The 8900-nt window shown below is 39.0% G+C and overlaps 1 non-coding gene across 1 annotated transcript; it reads left to right on the plus strand.

Annotated features, from left to right (window-relative positions):
* Window positions 1–7371: 7371 nt before the first annotated feature.
* LOC129479905 (U6 spliceosomal RNA) lies at window positions 7372–7474 on the plus strand. Its single transcript, XR_008656834.1, has one exon. It is a non-coding gene; the product is annotated as a U6 spliceosomal RNA (small nuclear RNA).
* Window positions 7475–8900: the final 1426 nt, after the last annotated feature.

Below are 8900 nucleotides of genomic sequence, written 5' to 3' on the forward strand. Positions count from 1 at the left end.
TGACATAATATATTGTCTATTCTTGGTAATAATCTATGTTCTGAAGAAAAGAATGTGGTTCTGCAACTATTTGGTAAGATGGTCTATAAATATCTATTAGGTTTATTTGGTCTATAATGCAGAGTAAGTCTGATGTTTCTTTGTCATTTTCTGTCTGGAAGATCTGTCTAACGCTTAAAGTGGGGTGTTGAAGTCTCCAGCTATTATTGTATTGGAGTCTATCTCTTTAGCTCTAATAATATTTGCTTTTTATATCTAGGTGCTCTGGTGTTGGGTTTGTATATATTTACAATTGTATATCCTCTTGGTGAGTTGACTCCTTTATTGTTATATGATGACCTTCTTTGTCTCTTCTTTTAGTTTTTGTCTTAAAATCTATTTTGTCTGATATAAATGTGGCTACTCCTGCTCTTTTTGGCTTTCACTGGCTTTCATTTTCATTTTTTAATTTTCAGTTTGTGTCTTTATAGGTTAAGTGTGTTTCTTGTAGGCAACAGATCATTGAGTCTGGTTTTTCCCCCTCCATTCAGCCATTCTATGTCTTTTGATTGGAGAGGTTAGTCCATCTACATTCAATATTATTATTGATAAATAAGGACTTACCCCTGCCATTTTGTTACTTGTTTTCTGGTTGTCGTGTGGTCTGGTCTTGTCTTTTCTTTCCTTCCTTCCTTCCTTCCTTCCTTCCTTCCTTCCTTCCTTCCTTCCTTCCTTCCTTCCCTTCTTCTCTCTCTCTCTTTCTTTCCTGTCTTCCTTTGAGCAAAGGAGATTTTCTCTGTGATATGATTTTGTTTCTCAGTTTAAATTTTTTGTGTATCTTTTCTATGTTTTTTGATTTGAGGTTACCAAGAGGCTTGCAAATACTATCTTATAACCCAATATTTAAGCTGATAACAACTTAGCACTGTTTGCATAAGCAAGCAAACAAGCAAAAAGAAAACTAATAAAGCCTCTATGCCTTAACTTTGTCCCCGTTTTTTAACTTTTTGTTGTTTCTATTTATATTTTATTTTACTGTCTACGTCTTAAAAAGTTGTTGTAGTTATTATTTTTGATTGGTTCATTGTTTAGTCTTTCCACTTAAGATGAGAGTAGGTTACACATTAGTGTTACAGTGTTATAATATTCTGTGCATTTTTTTTTGGTGAACTTAATATTACCAGTGAATTTTGTACGGTCAGATGATTTCATATTGCTCGTAAACATCCTTTTCTTTCTGATTAAGCACTCTCTTACCATTTCTTGTAGGACAGGTCTGGTGTTGATGAAATCCCTCAGCTTTAGTTTGTCTGGCAAAGTCTTTATTTCTCCTTCATGTTTGAAGGATGCTTTTTCCAGATATACCATTCTAGCATAGAATATTTTTTTCTGCAGCACTTTAAATATGTCATGCCACTCTCTCCTGGCTTGTAAGGTTTCCACTGAAAAGTCTACTGCCATACATATTGGAACTCCATTGTATATTATTTGTTTCTTTTCTCTTGCTGCTTTTAGAATCCTTTCTTTATTCTTGTTCTTTGGAAGTTTGATTATTAAATGCCTTGAGGCAGCCCTCTTTGGGTTAAATCTGCTTGGTGTTCTATAACCTTCTTGTACTTGGATATTGATATTTTTTCTAGATTTGGGAAATTCTCTGTTACAGTCACTTTGAATAAACTTTCTACCCCTATCTCTTTCTCCACATCCTCTTTAAGGCCAATAACTCTTAGATTTGCCCTTTTGAAACTATTTTGAGATCATTTAGGTGTGCTTCATAATTTTTTATTCTTTTTTCTTTTGTCTCCTCTGACTGTGTATTTTTAAATAGCCTGTCTTGAGGCTCACCAATTCTTTCTTTTGCATGATAAATTCTACTATTAAAAGACTCTGATGCATTCTTCAGAATGCCAATTGCATTTTTCAGCTCCAGAATTTCTTCTTGATTCTTTTGAATTATTTAAATTTCTTTGTTAAATTTATTTGATAGAATTCTGAATTCCTTGTCTGTGTTATCCTTAATGTCTTCAAGTTTTCACAACTATTTTGAATTATCTGCCTGAAAGATCACATATCTCTCTTTCTCCAGGATTGATCCCTTGTGCCTTATTTAGTTAATTTGGTGAGGTCATGTTTTTCTGGATGGTTTTGATGCTGGTAGATATTCTTTAGTGTCTGGACATTGAAGAATTAGATATTTATGACAGTCTTCATTGTCTGGGGTTGTTTGTACTTATCCTTCTTGAGAAGGCTTTCTAGATATTCATAAGGACTTGCAGGTTGTGATTTAAGCTGTATTTGCTTTAGGGGGTACCCCAAGCCCAGTAATGCTGTAGTTCTTGTAGACTCATAGAGGTACTGCCTTGATGGTCTCGAACAAGATCTGCAAGAATTCTCTGGATTGTCAGGTAGAGACCCTTGTTTTCTTCTCATACTTTCTCCCAAATGAATGGAGTCTTTTTCATCTCTTCTGAGCCCCCTGGAGCTGGGGATAATGTGACAAAAGCACACCTGGGGCCACCACTCTTAGGACTGTGTTGAGTCAGACCTGAAGCCAGCACAGAGTTGGGTCTCACCCAAAGTCTGCTGTAACCACTCCTTGGCTGTGGCCTATGTTTGCTCAAGACCCTGGGGCTCTACCATCAGCAGGTGGCAGAGCCTGCCAGGCCTATGTCCTTCCCTTCAGGGTGTCAAGTTCCCCCAGGCCCTGTGCATGTCCAGAGGTGCCATCTGAGAGCCAGAGACTAGAGTCAAAAACCTTGGAACTCGACCTGATGTTCTATTGCATAGCAGCTGAGCTGGCACTCAAACTACAAGATGCATTCCTTCCCACTCTTTCCATCTTTTTCCAAAGGCAGAGGAGCCTCATCCCGTAGCCATGGCCAACAAAGGCTCATAGAAAGTACTGCCAAACTACCACTGATGTTCCCTTACATGGGCTCTTCAGTCAACTTGTGGTGAATGTTGCCTGGCCTGGGACTCACTGTTCAGGACAGTGGGCTCCCCTCCGCCCCAGGGCAAGTCCAGAAATGCTGACCAAGAGCCAAGCTCTGGAACTGGGGACCCTAAGGGGCCACTTGGTGCTCTATCCCCTAGTGGCTGAGCTGGTACCTAAGATGAAAGACAAAGTCCCTTTTGCTTTTCCTTCCACTTTTCTCAAGAGGAGGGCATCTTACCCTTGTAGCCACCACCGCTGGGAATATTCTGAGTCTCACTTGAAGCCAGCAAGTTTCAGAGTCTCACCCAAGGCCCTTGACATGGTACCTCGGTATCACTGCTGATTATTCAGGGCCCAAGGGCTCTTCTGTTAGTAGATGATAAATTCTGCCAGAACTGGATCCTTCCCTTCAAGGCAGCAGGTTCCATTGTGGCCCAGGGTGTGTCTAGAAATGTCATCTGGGAGCTAAGGCCTAGTAAGGGGCCTCGTGACTCTGATTGGTACCCTATCTTGCTGTGGCTCAGTCAAGGTGCAAGACAAAGCCCTCCCCATTCTTCCCTCTCCTCTCCTCAAATGAAGGAATGGGGTCTTTTTGGAGCTATGAGCTGCATAGCCTGGGGCTAGGGGAGAGGTGAGGCCAGCACTCAGCCACCTTGGCTGGTGTCTCAGTAGGTCACATGCCCCACCTGTCCATTGTCTCTGGGTCCATTTCAGCAGAAGGACTCACCTAGGGGTTGCAGTCCTTGTGGCCTAGATTGCCTTTCAAATTTATTTTGAGCCCCAGAGCACTGTAGCCCTCAGTGGCAAGGCTTGCAGGAACTCAAGTTTGGACCATTGTGATTGGTGATTCCCCTCTGCCTTGGGCTAATTTAAATGCTGCCTCTGTGGACAGGTGTCAGCTGAGATTGGTTGTGTTTTCTTTTATACTAGGGCAGCACTGACTTCACAAGCATCACTTCTGTTTGTGTTTTCCATTTAGTAAAATATCATTACTTACATATATAAATATCAGTTAAATCAGGCACAGACTGAACTAGAACTAAAAGATTGATTGTTTTTGGTAGGGCCTCAGGGATCACCTTTTTCAACTACTGAGTGTAGTCTCACCATAATCAGGGTAGCTCCTCTCTTTCCATCTCAAAGTAGGCTTGCCTGGGGCAGGCATAAAGAGGTATTTTTCCTTCTGGAAAACTGACCCCTGAGCTCAAGTCCCTTGAGTATTTCTGTTGGAGGAAAGGACCAGGAATGAATCAAATGGGAACACAGGCATTTGTCTCCACATTTACTTAAATAGCTTCAAGGAAACAATGAGTCAAGATCTTAGGTGGGGGTTTCTTGTAGATGGCCTTACTTTAGAAGCAGAGCTAAGTTTCTTGTGAGAAGATGACCTGAATCTTTTTTATTTTATGCTGATATGGGTTTAGGTACTTGGTTGGTGAGTTTGGAGGGAGAGTTGGTTCTTGGAACCTTCTCACTAGCTCCTCTTCTCTGTGGTCTTCCTTTTGGGGGATCTACACATACAAAGAACAAGGACCATATATGATATGGTTATATTTTTTCTTTCAATTAACCCTTCTCTGTAACCTTTTCATAAGAGTATTTTCAAGTAGGGGAAGGGGAGAATATATTGCCTTTAGTATAGCATATTTTTTCAGGTGTAATAGGTAGGATAGATCTAATATCCTATTTTCAGTTCCAAAAGAGAGTAAGCAGTGAATGCTCTTGTAACAGTATAACCTACAGTGCACATAAGCAATTTGTTTTTTTTTTTTGTGAGACCGAGTCTTGCTCTGTCACCCACACTGGAGTGCAGTGGCGTGATCTCGGCTCACTGCAAGCTCCGCCTCCCAGGTTCATGCCATTCTCCTGCCTCAGCCTCCCGAGTAGCTGGGACTACAGGCGCCCGCCACCACGCCTGGCTAATTTTTTATATTTTTAGTAGAGATGGGGTTTCACCATGTTTGCCAGGATGGTCTCTATCTCCTGACCTCGTGATCTGCCCACCTCGGCCTCCCAAAGTGCTGGGATTACAAGTGTGAGCCACCACACCCGGCTTGCATAGAAGAAAATTTCAAGTCGTTGCTTTCAAAACACTCAAGACTCTTGGAGACAGCATTAAGAAGCTTTTTCTTGGTACAAGATAATTACTAATAATAAGTTATTAGAAAACTATGTTTTATGAATATAACAAAGATGTATTTATAAAACCCCAAATTCCACATTAATAAAGTATGAATTCATGAGGTTTTACTCTACTCAATATTATCCATTAAACTTCATTATATACCCAATTATGAGTTAAGTTTAAATTCTTTTGAAACTTGAAATCTATCACTGAAGTTTTCACATGAGGAACTTAAATTCTGGGAGGAAATTATGATTTGTCTGCATATCATTTCTAATTTGTATTGTGCTATTTCAGCGTAAGGATAATGACATGAAATAGAAATTGTCCTTTAATAGACAGATGAAGGTAATTATAGTGATTATAATGATGCTGGCAAATATTGCAATAAATGGACTAATTTAGTTCACATTACAGAAACTTAAAACTAAAGCATTAAATTATGTGTGCAATATTTATTAAAAATCACAGAGCACAAATTCCTTTGAACTGGTAATTTTATAGAAACCACTTCTCATCTTTAGCAACCCAAATTCATGGTACTTGTTCACAAATCAATACCTTCTAAAAGTTACAGCCCAGCAGTATACTCTTCTTTGCACTTTTTCTGTTCACCTGCTTCCCTCCCTCTCACTTTCTTCCACCCTTCTGTTCTCCCTCCCTCTCTTTCTCCCTTCCCTTTTCTTTCCTTGACACCTGTAAGAGTTTGTCTCTTTCTCCATGGGTATTTACACCTGAGGAGTTATATGTCCAAGCCCTTTGTCTTGATAGGGGTAGAGGCATGAAGAAATGGCCACATGATCAGGGGGTAGAGATTGAGAAGGAAGAAAATCTTGACATCCTTAAAACATTATGGTCCACAATTCTTTCCATGCTACTCTGCTTCCTGGAGATGTAAGGCATTGGATAGTATCAGTGGATAAAAAGACAATATCAGAGCTGAAATCATCCTTTCTTCTTTGATGATGACTTTTTACTTGCAGGATTTCCTTCCTGCTGGATCTTTCTGGGAAGTTCTCATTTGTGAGGTTGATTTAGTTGGCCCTGGATTCATCTGGAGAGCTTGGCCTGCTTGGCTTTTGTGTCTCTTCCTATTCCCTTCTCAGAATTGATGCTACTTTTCAGCAATCCTTGTAAATGCCTTTTCTAAAAATGTTCTCAGCAAAACAAGAATCCTAATAATTATTCATTCTGAAGCAGATGGCCTAGTGCCACCTGCTCCCCCTCTCTTCTTCTTTTTCAAAATAAATTTTCCTCTTGACCAAACTCTCTTGATTTTGCACTGGCATTTTATAGCATTGTACAAATTATGCAAGACTTAAATCACACCTAATTTCCATCTCTGCCAGCAGGGATTGCTACCCAGAATGGAAATGGGAGAGACCCAAAAGAAACCAGAGGAGAATCAGTCATTTGAAAGGAGAATCAAGTAATTGCAGTTGACCATTTTCTGTTAGGAAAGTCTAGGAACTCAGGCTATCACTTCCTAACCCACCCACAGCCTAGTGAGTAATTTATAAAGCCTTCTTCTGACTGGGTTGTTGTAGTAATAGTACTATGTGCTTCTATCTGACAGAAGCAGCTCTCTAGTTCTTTGAAAGGATTCATAGAAATTGAGAATGGTTATGCCTACGGAGGAGGCTTGGGCAAGGAAGGCCACAGCAAAGATCTTGCAAAGCCACCCCTTTCAGTGGAGGGAGTTGATGATTTGATTGCAGAGACTGTCCTAATGATCTGGGTTTTTGTATTCCTTTATTTAAACAATTTCCAACTTGTTTTTATTCCCCAATAATTCTAAGCCAGATTTTTCCTCGTTTGATTTGCAGAAAGCTCAAGAGATGTAAAATAATTTTAAATATTGATTTGAGTCAAATATAATTTGATGTTAAGTCTTGCAGAGCAAATTTTAAATAATCTGAAATATAACCTGTGCATCCCCAGTTCTAGCAATCCAAAGCCCATATTTAAGGGTTGGTGAGTACATTCATAAATTTCTCAAAATTCCTGGTGTGCCAATGGCACCTTTGTTGTTTCCATGCTGACATAAATGTCATTTAAATGGGATTTAGGGGCTGTTTAAAAATTAAATGCACCTACTTCATATACCATTTAGTAATACTATATTCAGATCCTGTGTCTTCACCTGTGTTATCTCCTCTCTCCGGATTGTTTTTTTTTTCCTTCACCTTTAGAAGCTTTTTCTAATTCACCATCAACCCCCCTCCCCACAACTTATAGTAAACTTTTCCCATACCTGGGCTACTCATGTTTCTTTAACGTTGTTGCACTTCGGTTTACTTGGCCTGTCCACATAAGGCTGTGAGTTCTTTGCTTGCTTTGTTAGCACATACACTAAAATTGGAATGCCACAGAGAAGATTACCATGGCCTCTGTGCAAGGATGCCACACAAATTTGTGAAGCATTCCTTATTTTTTAAAAAGAAGGGGAGTCCAATGGAAGAGGATAGAGAACCCTAAAATATGACAACACATCTACAACCATTTGATCTTTGACAAATCTGACAAAAACAAGCAATGAAGAAAGGATTCCCTACTTAACAAATGGTGCTGGGAGAACTGGGGAGCCATATGCAGAAAATTGAAACTGGACCCCTTCCTTGCACCATATACAAAAATCAACTCAAGTTGGATTAAAGACTTAAATGTAAAATCCAAGACTATAAAAACCCTAGAAGAAAATCTAGGCAATGCCATAAAGAACATAGGCACAGGCAAAGATTTCATGACAAAGATGCCAAAGGCGATTGCAACAGAGGCAAAAATTGACAAATAGGATGTGATTAAATAAAGCTTCTGCACAGCAAAAGAAACTATCATCAGAGTGAATACATAACCCACAGAACAGGAGAAAATTTTTGCAATCTATCCCTCTGACAAAGGCTTAAGATCCAGCATCTACAACAAACTTAAACAAATTTACAAGAAAAAAACAACCCATTTTCTGACATCCATTTTCTTATACCTGGGTAAAGGGATTGAGCACATTACCATTATGCTTCAATAAAGCATTCTTTTTTCCCCATTTGAAAGAATAAAAGGGGTTGTTGAGATACTTGTGAAATGCAGCAAAAAGTAAAATTTTATAAAAAGTTAAAAAATGAAATGTCTAAAATTAAGTTGTCACTAAAAACCATCAAAATCCTGTCTTAAAAATTATAATTATTTTACATTTTGTAATATTTCATATATAAAATATGTAACACATTTACTATAAAACATAGTAATAAACACCAAAAATCCCAACAGTCAGCTTATAAAACTAGAACATTAAAAATTTGATTTCATCTTGGAAGGTGGATCATGAGGTCAGGAGATTGAGACCATTCTGGCTAACATGGTGAAACCTTGTCTCTACTAAAAATATGAAAACAAAAAATTAGCCAGGCATGGTGGTGGGCACCTGTAGGCCCAGCTACTCAGGAGGCTGAGGCAGGAGAATGGTGTGAACCTGGGAGGTGGAGCTTGCAGTGAGCCGAGATTGCACCACTGCACTCCAGCCTGGGTGACAGAGCGAGACTCCATCTCAAAAGAAAAAAAAAAAAAAAATATATATATATGTATATATATGTGTGTGTGTGTGTCTGTGTGTGTGTGTATATATGAATATATATGTGTGTATATGTGTGTATATATGTATATATGTGTGTGTATATATACATATATGTGTGTGTGTATATATATATATATATATATATGCTTTTTCTTCACCCCAAGCCTCCATCTCTACCTTGAAGTAACTATTCTTTTAAATTTGGGGTATTTTTTGAGATGGAGTTTCACTCTTTTTGCCCAGGCTGGAGTGCAATGGTGTGATCTCTGCTCACCACAACTTCCGCCTCC

This window comes from Symphalangus syndactylus, chromosome 3 (genome assembly GCF_028878055.3).
Source record: "Symphalangus syndactylus isolate Jambi chromosome 3, NHGRI_mSymSyn1-v2.1_pri, whole genome shotgun sequence".
Lineage (NCBI taxonomy): Eukaryota > Metazoa > Chordata > Mammalia > Primates > Hylobatidae > Symphalangus > Symphalangus syndactylus.